The sequence below is a fragment of the Globicephala melas genome, chromosome 11 (genome assembly GCF_963455315.2).
Source record: "Globicephala melas chromosome 11, mGloMel1.2, whole genome shotgun sequence".
Taxonomy (NCBI): Eukaryota; Metazoa; Chordata; class Mammalia; order Artiodactyla; family Delphinidae; genus Globicephala; species Globicephala melas.
The window spans coordinates 89774487-89789539 of record NC_083324.2 but is presented as its reverse complement, the minus strand read 5'-3'; the positions used below and the strand labels follow the sequence as shown (position 1 = coordinate 89789539).

The following is a 15053-nucleotide window of genomic DNA, read 5'->3' as shown; positions in this document are numbered from 1 at the left end:
ACACCAGGCACCTTGCACTTGGCTTTATCTCCTCTACTCTGTAGCGCTGTGCACATAGCCACTTGGCATAGCCCAGAGTGAAGAAGTGGAGCTAATCTTTAACTTTTTTCTTCCACTCCTCTCAAATGTGCCAGATGATGGAAATAGACGGTGACCTTTCCGTTAAGGCAAAGTAAAACCGGAAATGATGACACCATCCTCCCAGGCAGTGACCTATGGTGTTGCAAGTCTCCTGGTGTTTCTCCTTCCCTTGGCTTTGCCCTTTCTTCTTGCAGAACCTGCTCCTCATCTATCAGTACAGGGCTTGTTTTTAGCTCATGTTCTGAAATATTTATGTTCTAGTAGCCAACTCGGAATATGGGATAGAGTTTGTTCTTGGTGTTCTCCTGTCCGTATCAATTGGATCAAAGGGAGATCCATCTGGAATCCACTTAAGAGTCCTTCCAGATGGTAAGCTTGCTTCCAGATTATATTGTAGTAGGAGAGAAAGAAATCACCGAACGTAAACATTGTAGCACCAGGGAAGGCCCTGTAACCTTATTTCTTTCAGGATTTTTCAGGGCTTGGAATGACTACGCCTGCCTTAGATTTTCACAGGAAATGTTTCCTCTGCCTGAACCTCAGGCTTAAATTAGGGGCCTTTGGAGAATTATGGTGTTATTTACAGACAAACCCTGCCCATCCACAACCACGGTTAGGGGCTGTGGCTTGATTCTTCTTATTTTAAAAGTTGGGATGAATTTAAAAAGCTGTTATCAAGGAGGTCAGGGACGTTCGTTGTCAAAGTGCCACCTACTGGATGCAAGCTGGTATTTGGCTAATTCTGAAAAGCAGAAGATTTACAGCAAACCTCAACTGCCCCCAGCGCATCATCATGTTAAAAAATGATAATTTCCACTCGCAAGATAAGTGACCCTAATAAAGATCACAGACGAATGGATAAAGAAGATGTGGCACCTATATACAATGGAATATTACTCAGCCGTAAAAAAGAACGAAATTGAGTTATTTGTAGTGAGGTGGATGGACCCAGAGTCTGTCATACAGAGTGAAGTAAGTCAGAAAGAAAAACAAATACCATATGCTAACACACATATATATATATGTGTGTGTGTGTGTGTGTTAGCATATATATATATATATATATATATATATATATGGAATCTAAAAAAAAAAAATGGCTCTGAAGAACCTAGGGGCAGAACAGGAATAAAGACGCAGACACAGAGAATGGACTTGAGGACACGGGGAGGGGGAAGGGGAAGCTGGGACGAAGTGAGAGAGTGGCATGGACATATATACACTACCAAATGTAAAATAGATAGCTAGTGGGGAGAAGCCGCATAGCACAGGGAGATCAGCTAGGTGCTTTGTGACCACCTAGAGGGGTGGGATAGCGAGGGCGGGAGGGAGACGCAAGAGGGAGGGGATATGGGGATATATGTATGCATATAGCTGATTCACCTTGTTATACAGCAGAAACTAACACAACATTGTAAAGCAATTATACTCCAACAAAGATGTTAAAAAAAAAAAAAGAACAGATTAAAAAAAAAAGATCACAGGGTTGTGTCTCAGAAGAGGCAACGTGGTGGGCTCTCTTTTGAACAAGGGGTGGACTCTGGACATTTGGAACCTGGGCTCCAAAGCAAGCAATTTTAGAAAGGACACACACTGACTAATTTCTTCAGCTACCACCCTTGTAAATGTGCTTTGCCCCAGACTTGCCAGCCCATGACCTTGTGTGGTCTGGAAACTTCCATTCATTCAACAGAGAAACAAATATTCAGTCATTCATTCGTTCACTCACTTTATTGAGGGCCTACTATGTGACAGGACCTGGGCTTGGAGCTAGGGAGATAGGCTGGTGATGGGAAGCAGATTGCTGGCGGAGCCTGGATCATCCCTGTTGTCACTAGCCGGGCACCTTTCCTATTCTGACTCAGCTAAACTTCCTGGCAGTGTGCATTGGCCACCCCCCTCCCATGCTCCTCTCCCCCAGCACACACCCCTGGGACAGTGGGAGTTGCTGGGTGGAATTTGCACTTCTGCCCTGAACTTGCCCTGGCTCCCTACAAACCCGGGTCCAGTCAACACAGGAGTCACTGAGGGGCAACCTCAACTGGCCCGATAAACTACGTGAGCTTGCTCACAGGCCCCTGGCTTTCAACCCAGGAAAGAAAGGTCTGGACCTCGACTAAAGTTCTTTCGGACCTCGACCCAAACACAGGCTAGTAAGCCTGGCAATCTTATTTAGCTGATCAGCCAGAGACTGTAGGCATTTTTCTGCAGCCCAGATGTCAACTGCCCTGTGGTCAGAGTGAAGGAGTGACAAGTGAGGGGTTCCTACGTACTTATCCACACTCCCTCCCGAAAGGCCACAAACTGAGTCCTCAGCATTCCTGTGGATTTTAATTGCAGTTTGGGGGTCCACAGCCCTTAGGAATGCAGATTCCATAAATTAGAAATTGTGGTAACTGAGACAGACCTGAAGTTTACATTTGCAGCATCTGTGAAGATAGGGTTTGCACAGCAAATTAAAGGAATTCCTTTATGGAATTCTTTTTATACCTAGCTGAAAACAGAACCACCACCATACCCCCAAGATTGGGGTCAGAGACTGCAGACTAAAGTTTATGTTAATTATGAGAAGAAACTGTTTTCGAGTACCCTGGAACTCTCTATAAACACCTACTCAGGTACAAGCAACTGCATGTAATTTTTATCTGTTTCTAAGCAAGCATGTCATAGGAACATTGCGTTATTTTAGGCCCACTTTTTAATTTCTATAAGGGCTGGATTTGATGGGCTGATTGCAAAGAAGTCCAGCTCTTCGCTAATTCAGGTGGGCTTCTGCCCTGTTATTCTGAAATTGATGAGATTGTCTGGTAGTCACAGAGCATCATTTAGAAGGTGCTTTGAGGTCATTTAGCCTCCAGGCAGAGCTGTTCCTAAAACTATTTTAGACCTGTGGTAGCTTATAGTGTTATCCTGCTATCTGTATAATCATTGCAATTAAATGCCACCCCTTCATAGATCATGCTTTATTTTTGCCAAGTGCTTTAACCCTCATTTTAACTATACCGGAGACAGTCCTAAAATGATTATTTCCTGTTCTCCAACAGGGAGAACGAGGCACAGTGGGCACCTCTCTCTCACTGGCTTCATGCCTCCGAATCTGCTCATTATGAGCTAGGAACAGAATCCTTGCGTCTCGCATCCGCCTCGTTTTGAAAAGCGCTCCCCCAACTCCCCCCGTCTTAAATGCCTGTTGAAGTAAGCTTCAGCGTGTGCCTCTTCTCTCTGGTTTGAACAGAGAGAAGAGGTATGTTTGGGGGTATGTTTTCTAGCTTCCAGAGGATGCCCTGCTTCCCAAAGTATTCAGAACACTGTCATCTCCTGCAGATGTGGAAACCACCAAGGAGGAGCGGGGAAGAGAAGGAAGGGGTTAAGTAAAGGTGGGAGGGAAGGAGGAAGCACTGCCTTTCAGGCTCCTTCCTTCCCAGGCATCAACTGGCCATTCAGGACCAGGGCAAGGCTGCCCTCAGCAATCCCTTGGACAGGCGCTAGGTGCTGGTCCAGAAATCATAAAGCTGGTTTTTGTTGAGTGCTTGTTAAAGGGACAACATGCCGAGCGTCATCCCGTTTCGTCTTCACCTCAACCATGGAAGTCAGGAATGTTACTATTTCTGTTGTATAGACAAGGAACCCACAGCATAAGGAGAGGCAGTCATGTGCTTAATTAAGCTCACGGAGCCCACGAGGCTTGTCTGACTCCAGAGGCCACTCACAACTGAATCACCTCTCCCGAGAGCCCAGCCCGGGGAGCAGGAACAACGTGGCGGAAGTTTCAGGTCTTGTGCTACTCAGACTTGGGTGGCCCAGCAATAAGAGACGGTTGGCCATTGCTGACACATCTGAGTCCATATAGAGAGAAAATAGACAAAGCCTTAAAACGGCAGCGCTGTGGGGCTTCCCTGGTGGCACAGTGGTTGAGGGTCCGCCTGCCGATGCAGGGGACGCGGGTTCGTGCCCCGGTCCGGGAGGATCCCACGTGCCGCGAAGCGGCTGGGCCCGTGGGCCATGGCCGCTGAGCCTGCGCATCCGGAGCCTGTGCTCCGCAACAGGAGAGGCCACGGCAGTGAGAGGCCCACATACTGAAGAAAAAAAAAAAAAAAAAGGCAGCGCTGTGGATTGCTGGAGTCTCTGGCACTATCTTTTTTTTTATTTTAATAACACTTATTTTCCAGAGAGCCTGAAACCCTTGGATGTACATGGTGTATCATTCCCAGGAACTCTTTTGTCATGTCTATTGGCAGAACTTCGAATTGCGCATTTCACAGTCTGAATAGGTGTGCCAAAGTCCAACGTTTAAAGGAATGAAAAACCCTTCCCTCTGGAGTTTTTATTCATTCACTCAGAAATTCATCAGAATGTGAACAGCAAGTGTGTGCCAGACACGATGCTCAGCAGCAGGATGTCAAGGTGAACATGATGGGTTGGGTCCTTCTCTTGTGGAGTCCATAGCCTGGGACCACACTGGGGTTGGGGAACTCCAGCTGTGGACCAAATCTGGCCTGCTGCCTGGTTTTGTAAATAAAGTTTTATTGGAACACAGTCATGCTTATCCATTTACACATGGCCTGGGGCTGATTTTACCCTATGACAGCAGAGTCGAGTACTTGTGACAGAGACTGCTGGGCCTGCAGAGTCTAAAACATTAACCATCCAGCTCTTTACAGAAAAAGTTTGCTACCTCTTGTCCTAGGATAGCATTTATTTATCAAGCCTGCGTTTTTTTTCTTTTGGATAGAACATGTATTTAACCCCAAACTGGTTATCCATGAGGGTTCTTTACTATCACAATTGCTTCCTATGAAGAAAAATGGTCGTCACAGAGGGCTCAGCAATGCTGAGAAAAATGTAAAATTATGTAATAGAGTAACCATCAACATTTCCTGAGTGTTTGTTCCTTGCCAGCCAGTTGTTCTAAGCGCTGCACATATGTTAACTCAGTTCTTGCGATAACTCTATGCAGGAAGCACAGTCATTATCCCCATTTTACAGATGCGGACTGGTTAAATGACTCAGCTGAAGCTCAGGGCTGGAAGGAGCAGAGCTGAGTTTAAACAGCGGCAACCTGGCATGCGCTCTCCTCCGTTACTCTACATGAGGACGTGCAGAGGGTCGGGGGTCATGCCCAAGTGGGTTGGAGAAGAGGAGGAAATTCGCACCTCACCGCCAACCCCACAAGTGGCAGGACAGTGCTGGCCTGGTGATTGTGAGGCTGATTCTTAGCCCTAAGAAAATCCTCATCCAAGAGACGATGAGTCTCTCTCTTGCTTTCTATACTCAGACACATTCTCTGAGTTAGAGGAGGATGAGCTCTGAGCTTCACTGTAATTAAAGTGCTTCTCAGATGCGGATGTGTCTAATGTCTCTGCTAATGCTGCTCCGTGGAGGATGCTTTGAAATTCATTAAAAAAAAATAAAATAGAAGCACTGATTCATTTTCTCAGAAAGAGGAAACAGCGAGGAGCAAGGAGCCCTTTGTAATTTATTCCTGTATCACTTTCTTGGGGATTCCCAAGACCCTAACTGGCAGGCTCTTCCCTTTCCCCTGACACCCCCTGCATCCTTCTCCCCACCCCCAGGGTATCCTTGCCCCTCCCCCAACAAGGTTCTTTCTAAAACGTGGAGGCCGCTCTTGGGGTTCTTGATACATAACACTGGGACCACATGTCTGAGTAGGGGACAGTAGTTTACTGAACTGAGGAAGCATACATAACACAGTTAAGAAGTCTATGGTCTTTATATATCTTCAGAATTATCATGAAGGCGTACCCCCCAGGTTATTCAAACTTTCTTTCTGAACATGACATTAGTTGATGACAGTTTGGTAAGTTTCTGTGGTCTGTGGTTGTCCACAAAGAACCACTGGTGCCATTCACAGGACCCTGTAGAAATGTAAGTTGCCCTAAGAATGTGTAGATGATCTTTTCTGGGTCTCCCATGCGCTGGAGCAATTGGAAAGTGGGATGGAGTCTTGACTGATGTGGGAAATCAGAGCCACCCCATGTAGGCCTTCCCCTGTTGTGGGAGTTTACACAGCCATAGCTCCACATGTACCTTCTAAAATCGGTATTGCCACCCAATACCTCTTGTACCAGGTCCTGTGCCATAGGTCCATATAATGGGACACTCACCAAATGAGTTTTCTAAGTTATGCCTTATTTCATAATCAGCCTGAGTTCTGTCTTTTTTGTAGTTTTGAATTTTATTTTATTTATTTTTTTATACAGCAGGTTCTTATTAGTTATTTATTTTATACATATTAATGTATATATATCAATCCCAATCTCCCAGTTCATCCCACCACCACCGCCCCTCCCCACCCCTGCTTTCCCCCCTGAGTTCTGTCTTAACCCTGATATAACCATAAGTATAACAAGCAAACGTATGCAATCTCTAAAACATGCATAGAATTACAAAAAAGTCAAAGGTACCTACTTTTAGGTCTGACAAGCTATTCCCTCCATAGAATTATGCACCGCAGTTCCCGCTGCTCTATAAAATCTTTGGGAGGCCATGCATATCATATGCAAGCAATACCAGCAGGCATTCCTAGAACATTTAAATAGCCTGTCTCTATAGAATTAGCTCGACAGCCAGCACTGGAGAAGTTAGGAGATAATTATGTCTTCCATAAAATGAAGTTCTGTTCTAAGGAGGGAAGGTGGCCAAGACGCCAGGTATGTTTTTCTTTTTCTTTGTATCTTGGCCGTCCCATGCCAAGACACATTCCAAGCCACCCTGTGGCTCACGTTTCCCTCTTTCCTGAAATGACTTTATTCTCTCGGCATTCACTGGTAACTATCACAGTGAAAATATAGATTTCATTTATCTCCAGGATTTTATTTGGGACACGCTTTGGGGCTCTTGCATAACCTCTTTGAAAAGAGATTTGCAAAACATAATGATCTAGTCCTCTGCTTTTCTTTCTGTAGCTCAAAATAATCAAATTAACAGGTAGAAAAGATTGGAGCTCTCTGTTTTAAATTTGTGCCAAACTGATTCAAAGTTAACATATTGTGGAAAGGGTTATATAAATAAATCTCAAAGGGCTCTTGCTGAGCCCGATTTCTGATCCCAGTTAGCCAATCAGTCTTTGAGAAACCAAGGAACTAGTGAATAAGGAGGTAAGGGGAAAAATCAGGAGGGAAAAGAGAATTAGTATAATAAATTCATGCCCCTTGTGTGGTGTCTTTAATATAACAGTCATTTTATATCAATCCCTGAAAAAAAGACATTATTTGGAAGAAATATGGGGCCGCCCCCAATTACATCTTCTGATATCACAACTATAATGCAGTGCTGCCACGCCAGTGCTTTAGTTTGAGCGCTGCACAACTAAAGAGGGCTCCATTCCTATTTTGATCTATGTGGATGGACTTGATGACTGACATTTCTTCTCTGGCACTGCACCCTGGCTTCCTGCCTTCCCTCCCTAGCTGTGATCTGTACTCAGTCCTCAAAGTGAGTCCTTTTTTGGCCACGCTAGTTATCAGCCCAGTCTGGCACAGTCTGCTTCCTGAAGGTCCATCCATACAAGCCACTGCTCTCCTAGGTTTGCCCCATTCTGAAGACAGAAATTTGGACACTAGCTCTGTTCCTGGCAATGCCTAGTGACTTCTTGGCGTAGCCCTGGCTCCCAGCCAGAACTCTGGGGTCATCAAGGAATCTATTGTTTATGTTTTGTTTTGTTTTTTTTAAGATGTTGGGGGTAGGAGTTTATTTATTTATTTATTTTTGCTGTGTTGGGTGTTCGTTTCTGTGCGAGGGCTTTCTCTAGTTGTGGAAAGCGGGGGCCACTCTTCATCGCGGTGCACGGGCCTCTCACGGCTGTAGCCTCTCCCGTTGCGGAGCACAGGCTCCAGACGCGCAGGCTCAGCAGTTGTGGCTCACGGGCCTAGCTGCTCCGCGGCATGTGGGATCTTCCCGGACCAGGGCTCGAACCCGCGTCCCCTGCATTAGCAGGCAGACTCTCAACCACTGCGCCACCAGGGAAGCCCTACTGCTTATGTTTTTATTTCCAGTCATGCCCTTAACCCCCTACCCCAGGCTTTCCTGTCTGCCTAGTCCCTCTTCGTCGCTGGTATGTCTGGAAACAGGAAAAAGGTTCCCAGAATTCTCCCCTATTTAGAAAATAGAGGAGGACGACAGAGAAAAGAAGAAGGAAACACTGAAGTTATCCCCCAAAGACCCAAGCCTGTCCCATGCCAGTCCACCTTGTCAAGTGCTGATCTGGCCCTTAACATAATTTTTGTCATGGAACCTGCAGACAACTACAGAGTCTTTTATTTTGAAATAAAAGTGTTTTGAAATGATCCTTTCATCAAAATCCATTTACATCTTCCTCTGAGATCTTAAGAAACCTTGTTTCAGTCACCAATGGAGAGATACCAAGTGCTGCTTGTCCCACATATTTGATTCTGCTAAAAATATTCCACAGCCACCTCTAGAAGCCTTACTTTGTCTTCTGGAGCATTAGCTAGCTGGCTCTTCATCACACCAGCCTCTTCTGATTCTTTCCTTTTCTCTCTTTTTTTTTTTTTCTGTTTCAAGGACTCATTTTCTCTAGAGATGAAAGGGACCTCAAGAAATCATCTAATTCAGTACCTTGCATTGAGATAAATAAGATAGGTTTATCACCATTTTACAGAGAAGGTAACAAGCCCAGTCAGAGGAAGAAACTGGCTTCAAGGCACAAAAAACACGTAGATACCATAAGCTGTGGCTGTGACTTAGTATCATCTGGGGACCAAGCTTTCGGGGCAATTAGAATAGGATCTCTGAGGGTGGTGTTTAAGACTGACCTGCGTCAGAATCCCCTGGAGCATCGGTTAAAGAGCAGATTGCTGGGCCTCCCTAGAGTTTCTGATCCGGAGGTCTGGGTAGACCCAAGAATTTGCATGTACAACCAGTTCCCAGGTGAGGGGATGCTGACGCTGCACGTGTGGGACCCGCTGTGGGAACCACTGGTGCTGGGAAACACTTTCATGGGTGGGTTAGTAAAAGAGAGATTGGTTTGGAGGTGAGTCAGCGATTCCCTGGCCCACTTCAAAATGCTCCATTCCCTGGTCAGTGACCTAGGAACTCCGACCAGTGTGAAGACCTAACCACGTGTCTCCTGCAAGTTGACAGACAGGAAGTTCTGCGCCAGATGATTCTCTGTCTCCTTCAGCACCTTCTTCCTGGACTTTGGTCTCAGCACGACCCTTCATCTTATCCCCATGACCCCAGGACCCTGCCATTCTTCTGACATCCGGGTCACTGTGTGTCCAAGGCCCTCCCTCTGACCCCAGAGAGTCTTTCCCTGGGCTGTGTGCCATCCTGCCAAAACCTAAGCCATGCCTCCCTTCACCTCTCCATGACTTGGTGCCCCTGGTGCAGGGGGCATGCCAGTCTCTCAGCCTTGCCCCATTGCTTCTCCTCGCCCTGTACTGTGTGTTGAAAATATTCACTGGCCAGCTGCTAGGCCTCTTTTGCCTTCAATATACTTTCTTATTGAGACCAGCCTAAGAAACTGGTCATTTCTGCTTGAAACATTCACATTCCTAATGGCTCACTAACTAGATTTCTGATTCTTGTCTGAGAGATATCTCCTTTTTAGTCCATTTGCAAAGAAGAGCTGATTAACATACCTAATTCATTCACCTGTTTGCCAAACATTTATTGATGTGCTATGTGACTAGCACACTATCCTAGATTTAAAGACAAGGAGAGAAATGAGACACATTCCCTTCCCTCAAGGAGCAGGAGGGGAGACAGGCTTGCAGTAGGAAGCCCAGTTCAGTGTGATGGGTGCAAAAATAGAAACCTGTGCCAGATACAGTGGTTTATCAGGGTGGGAAGGTGCAGTTGAACTCTAGGCCCTGGTTGGGTTTAGCAGGTCCTCCATTTTCGTGGGACCTGGGCTTGCAGGTTTCTAATCACGACTGCTTGGCAATACAAGGTTGATCTATTTATATAGGAACAACAGCAAGTATGTACAAGAGACAAGAGTTATTCTCTCCCAGCAGTGTGCTGCGCGGGGTCACAGAAAGTCTGTTCCTTGGAAGGGGTTTCAAAGGGAATATAAAGTGTTAAGTGAGCATGGGGGGGGGGCTTCAGATGCTATATGTGAAATGAGTGGATGGACCTCAGGTTAGGGGGGCACACCCACCCACAGAGCTGGGCTAGGACCTGGAAGAGGGGAGAGCAACAGGAGCTTCTCTTGGGTATGGGAGGAGCTTAGAAGCATAGGCTGGAATCGCCCTAAGTTTGCTGAGGGCCTGTCCCCACCATGTGGTTTCACCCTAGGCTGCTCTGCATTTTCCATGGTGACTTGCTTGAGAAAACGGAGACAGCGCTTGGGGACCTGCAGCTGGCTCCACTCGGGAAGATGACCCTCAGGGTGGACCCCAGCTTTGCCTTGGTCAGTTGAAGGGGATGTTGGAAACAAACAAAACCATGGAAAATGGTGTGGAGGTTCCTTCAAAAACTAAAAATAGAGTTACCACATGATCCAGCAATCCCACTCCTGGGCATATATCTGAATAAAACAAAAGTCGAATTCAAAAAGGTACATGCACCCCAATGCTCACAGCAGCATTATTCACAATAGCCAGGACATGGAAGCAACCTAAGTGCCCATCAACAGATGAATAGATACAGAAGATGCAGTATATACACACACATAGTGGAACACTACTCAGCCATAACAAAGAATGAAATAATGCCATTTGCAGCAACCTGGATGGACCTAGAGCTTATCATATTGATTGAAGTAAGTCAGAAAGAGAAAGACAAATAAGCTATCACTTATATGCAGAATCTAAAAAATAGTACAAATGAACTTATTTACAAAACAGAGTCATAAACATAGAAAACAAACTTCCAGTTACCAAAGAGGAAGGGCAGGGAGGGATAAATTGGGAATATGGGATTAACTACCACATAGAAAATAGATAAACAAAAATGATTTACTGTATAGCATAAGGAACTATATTCAGTATCTTATAATAAATTATAATGGAAAATAATTGAAAAAAATATATATACATATGTATATGTATAACCGAATCACTTTGCTGTACATCTGAAACTAACACAATATTGTAAGTCAACTGTACTTCAACTGGAAAAAAAAAGAAACAAACGAAACCCTGCCAAGTGCCCAGGGCTGAGGGAAGAAGTGGTCTGAGAGGTGGATGTTGAGACCACTGAGGATGTGGTTGGTGCTCACCGAGTGGTGAAAAACTAAGCACAATTCTGAGATGCATGCAGACTAGTGGAGAGAGATGAGAATGACTCACGAAGCAATCCGGTCATTACTTTTCCACAATTTGCTGACCCTTTCTGGGATCCAAAGTGCTTCCTTCTATGCTGTGGATGTGGTTAAGTAGAATTTTTGTAAATAGAATCTTTTCAAAAATATGTCTGGGCAGTTGCTATTTAAAGGCAAAAGATAGCAAATGTTTATCTGGCAAAATGAATAATCATCTCCCATTTTACCGGTTTCTAAAGGCTGAATCAAAAAAAGTTTTTTGGAAGAGTGGTACAGTCCTTCAGCATCATTGTTCAGTGGACAAAATCTTCCCTGAGTACTTTGCCACTTTCTCTAGCTTCCTGAGGGAAACTCTAGATCCACATCTTCCTGCCTATTCGTGAGGACTCCAATCAGTTTTATTCTTACCCTCACTACTCCCACCACAGATAGGTCCCTTCTGATCTGTACACTCTTATGGGAAAAGCTGCCTGTTCTGAATCTCCTTCCCTCAGTCTGCTATTCTTTGCAAATTTGATGAATGTTAGTGGATTAAATTCTTATGAGAACATTTGGTGAAGGCTTTGGGGGAACTAGTACTTTAACCCAAAGGAATGTTTGTAATGATCTAATGGAATTGGAGGAGGTACTTCTGGCTTAGAAGGTTTTCCAACAGCTCCCCACACTGGACATGAGTTGAGCAAATTCTAAGTGCAAATGTATTATATGTACTCTAAGTTCCATCATGAAAGAGGTTCAGAGAACAGCAAAAAAAAAAAAAAAAAAGCCCTCTGTACTGGAAAAATAATTTAGGAGAAAAAGTGAAAAGAGTTGGGACTCTGCAAGGTGGGGAAGAGAATGCTGGAGAGGAAAGATTAACAGTAACTTAAAATACATCCAATAGAAATATATGTGAGCTGCATGAGTAATTTTAAATTTCCTAGTAGCCATATTAAACAATGTAAAAGGAAATAGGTAAAAACAATTTGAATAATATGTTTTATTTAATCCAATATATCTAAATGTTATCATTTCAATATGTAATCAATACAAATTATTTTAATGAGCTATTTTATGTTCTTCACACTAAGTCTTAGAAAGCCAGTGTGTATTTTACAGTCAAGTATTTCAATTTGGACAAACCACGTTTCCTGGGTTCAGTGATCACATGGGGCTAAGTGGCAATGTAATGGACAGTGCGGGTCCAGACCCTAAATGAGGCTGCTAGGAGGTGTATCCATGAGGAAGAAACAAGAAGGAACTTAAGCTGGGCAGGTGAAGGCAGCTATGCAAATATGGAGGCCTGGGTACCACCACTTTTAAGATTCTGACTTCACGGGTCTGGGGTTGGGCCCGGGCATTAGGAGTTTTGAAAAGCTCCCCAGGTGATTCTACTGTGTAGCCAAGGCTGAAAGCCACTCAGCTAGAGGAGGCATTTCGCCAAAGTGAGAGGACTTCCACATTAAAATGAAAACTTTGACTGGGGGATGGGGCGGTTCATCATCTCTTGTGTCCAAATTTAAGAACTGGAAGGAAACTTTCAGTATCATGGCGTCTTCCATCTTGTTTTACAAATGATGGAAGGCCAGTATTGGGTATTACTATTTGGTGTTTATAGATGATTTTGTTTGCTTGTTTATTTGCTTACATCCTCGATATCTCCCTCCCACTTTTTCTTTCTTTACCTAGAAGAGGTTTTTTAAACTCACTTCTGTCTGGATTGAACTTGGGGGTATGTGCTGATGATTCCAAAGCCCCATCCAGTTCTGAGAGGCCATGGTTATCTTCTCCTAGGCTGACTGCAGGAATCTTTACGCATGACAGCGCCACCGGGTACACAGGATGAAGAGCGAAGTCCCCACCTTAGAACTGCCTATGAGAGGACCTCTGTCCATTCCCTGATTGCCATCCTCCTTCCCATTTCTCTGAGACAGAGAAAGGTTTAGACCTGTGGGTCTGATTTATAACCCACATTTTCAGGGCTGAAGCATTTTCTCGAGTTCCTGGTAACATAATGGGTGATTTCTGCCAGCAAGTTAAATATTTAGAAATAAAAAGACATACTCTACTGCCCAATAAGAGCAGTTTTAATGAAGGTCATATATGGGGTCCAATGTGTTAGACAGAATCCTGTGTATAGTTGATATGTAAATGTCATCACATAGGGAGAATTGAGTACATAGGGTGCTGTCACCCCCAGAGAGGATGGCAGGATCGGTGCTGAAAACAGACCTTGTGAAGAGCTCAGATAACAACCTTCTCATTTATGATACCTCGACCCCTTCAATACCTCTTTCATAGAACAGTAAATCACTCTCTCGCTGCTTCTTGTCTCTAAAAGTGGGTCATCTTCAGTGCTTGCCTTTCGGTTTCTGGGAAATGTCTATTGTCTTCTATCCTCTTGTTTAGCAGCAACGGCCAAAAATAATGAAATAGACAGAGACTAGCCACTCAGGTCATTGAAAGAGCAAGCTGGAATTTTGTCCTTTGCTCCTTAAGGCTTTGCAGTTGATTTGTATGGGACCAGGTTTGTACCAGGAGAGCACAGGAATAGGTTATTATTTAGCTTATTATTCTCTGGTTCTAATAGATGTATAAACCAAAATTCTTATGAATCTTCTCCAAATTCCTTTAAAAAAAGCCCCCAAACCCATGGTAATAGCTGTTTGGGGCCCCTTTCTGAGGATCCCAGGGGAGGTTCGCTGGTGATAAATGCTGGAACCCCAGAAGAGAACAAATTGGTCTCACAAGCAGCCAGTGACAGCCTTTCTAAATACAGCTGCTTTCTTCATTAGAAAACTAAAAATAGCCCTGATCATTGCAGGCTGGTTTCACTTTAAGCCTTCTGCCACATTCATTTGTCTATTTCATTCAGGGTTTCTTCAAGTCTATGACACTGTGATACTATTTCAGCTGAAAAGTGCATTGAAGAAATGTTTTCTCTCCCTCCCCCATGTTCACTCCAGATGTCCCCAACTCTCCAACACTGTTTGCTATTAGGAGAACTCACGGGAATCTTCCGGCATCCTTCCCATCCCCATCTGCTTCACTCATTTTTGGAAAAATAAACACCATCCACGTTGCAAGCAAGAATCAATTATTAGGGTTTTTTTTTTTTTCCCAAGGAAATGTTCATTACATGTCTGATTTTCTATGGACAGCTCATGAAATATTGAGTACAACTACCCTTTCCAGCTGATGTAGGATTTTACTAGATTCTCTGCTCAGACTTAGTTTGAAGAGACATTTTCACCCCTCTGGGAACTGGCGGACTCTGTGGCCGCTGGCAAAGCCAGCTTCCTTTCTAGCTTTAAGAATAATAAGGAAACCCACTGTGGGGGGCAGCCTATGTGAGGTCAGTCTGTGGCAATCAGGGAAAATGTATGCTTAGTCCCTGCCCTTCTCCATCTTGCCTGGCTAAGGAAGTTGTTTTGCATTATGCATGGAAGTGGCACCATAATGATAGGTAGGTGGGTCCCTTGTGAGGTCTACAGCAGTCTGGTCCCGTTATCTTTCCTCCTTTCAGCGTCCAGGGTATTGAGGGAATGGAATATAAAAGGGGAAAAAATTGGAGGAAGAGCAAAAGGAATCAACCAGCTGCTTAATACTATCCATTTACAAAAGGTCCATTTACGAAATGGGCTTACCAAGCCATACCAGGAATCATTTATAATTAAAATATGGAAAATAAACCTCAACCCTAAATCCGATCACATTGTATATACCCTTGTATATATAAAAGTAT

The 15053-nt window shown here is 44.3% G+C and overlaps 1 protein-coding gene and 1 long non-coding RNA gene across 3 annotated transcripts in view; one reads left to right on the top strand and one right to left on the bottom strand.

Moving 5' to 3' along the window:
- The window catches only part of ATXN1 (ataxin 1), a 517157-nt gene that overhangs the window by 449464 nt on the left and 52640 nt on the right, over positions 1 to 15053 (bottom strand). The window lies entirely within an intron of this gene.
- LOC115866124 (uncharacterized) overlaps positions 1 to 15053 on the top strand; it is a 107865-nt gene that overhangs the window by 55133 nt on the left and 37679 nt on the right. Inside the window, exon 6 of one of the 2 annotated variants that reach the window (XR_011377844.1) lies at positions 4251 to 4875. The exons of the other annotated variant lie outside the window; for it this stretch is intronic. This is a non-coding gene — a long non-coding RNA (uncharacterized lncRNA). Of the gene's footprint in view, positions 1 to 4250; positions 4876 to 15053 lie in introns of those variants that run through there. 2 annotated transcript variants of the gene reach the window in all.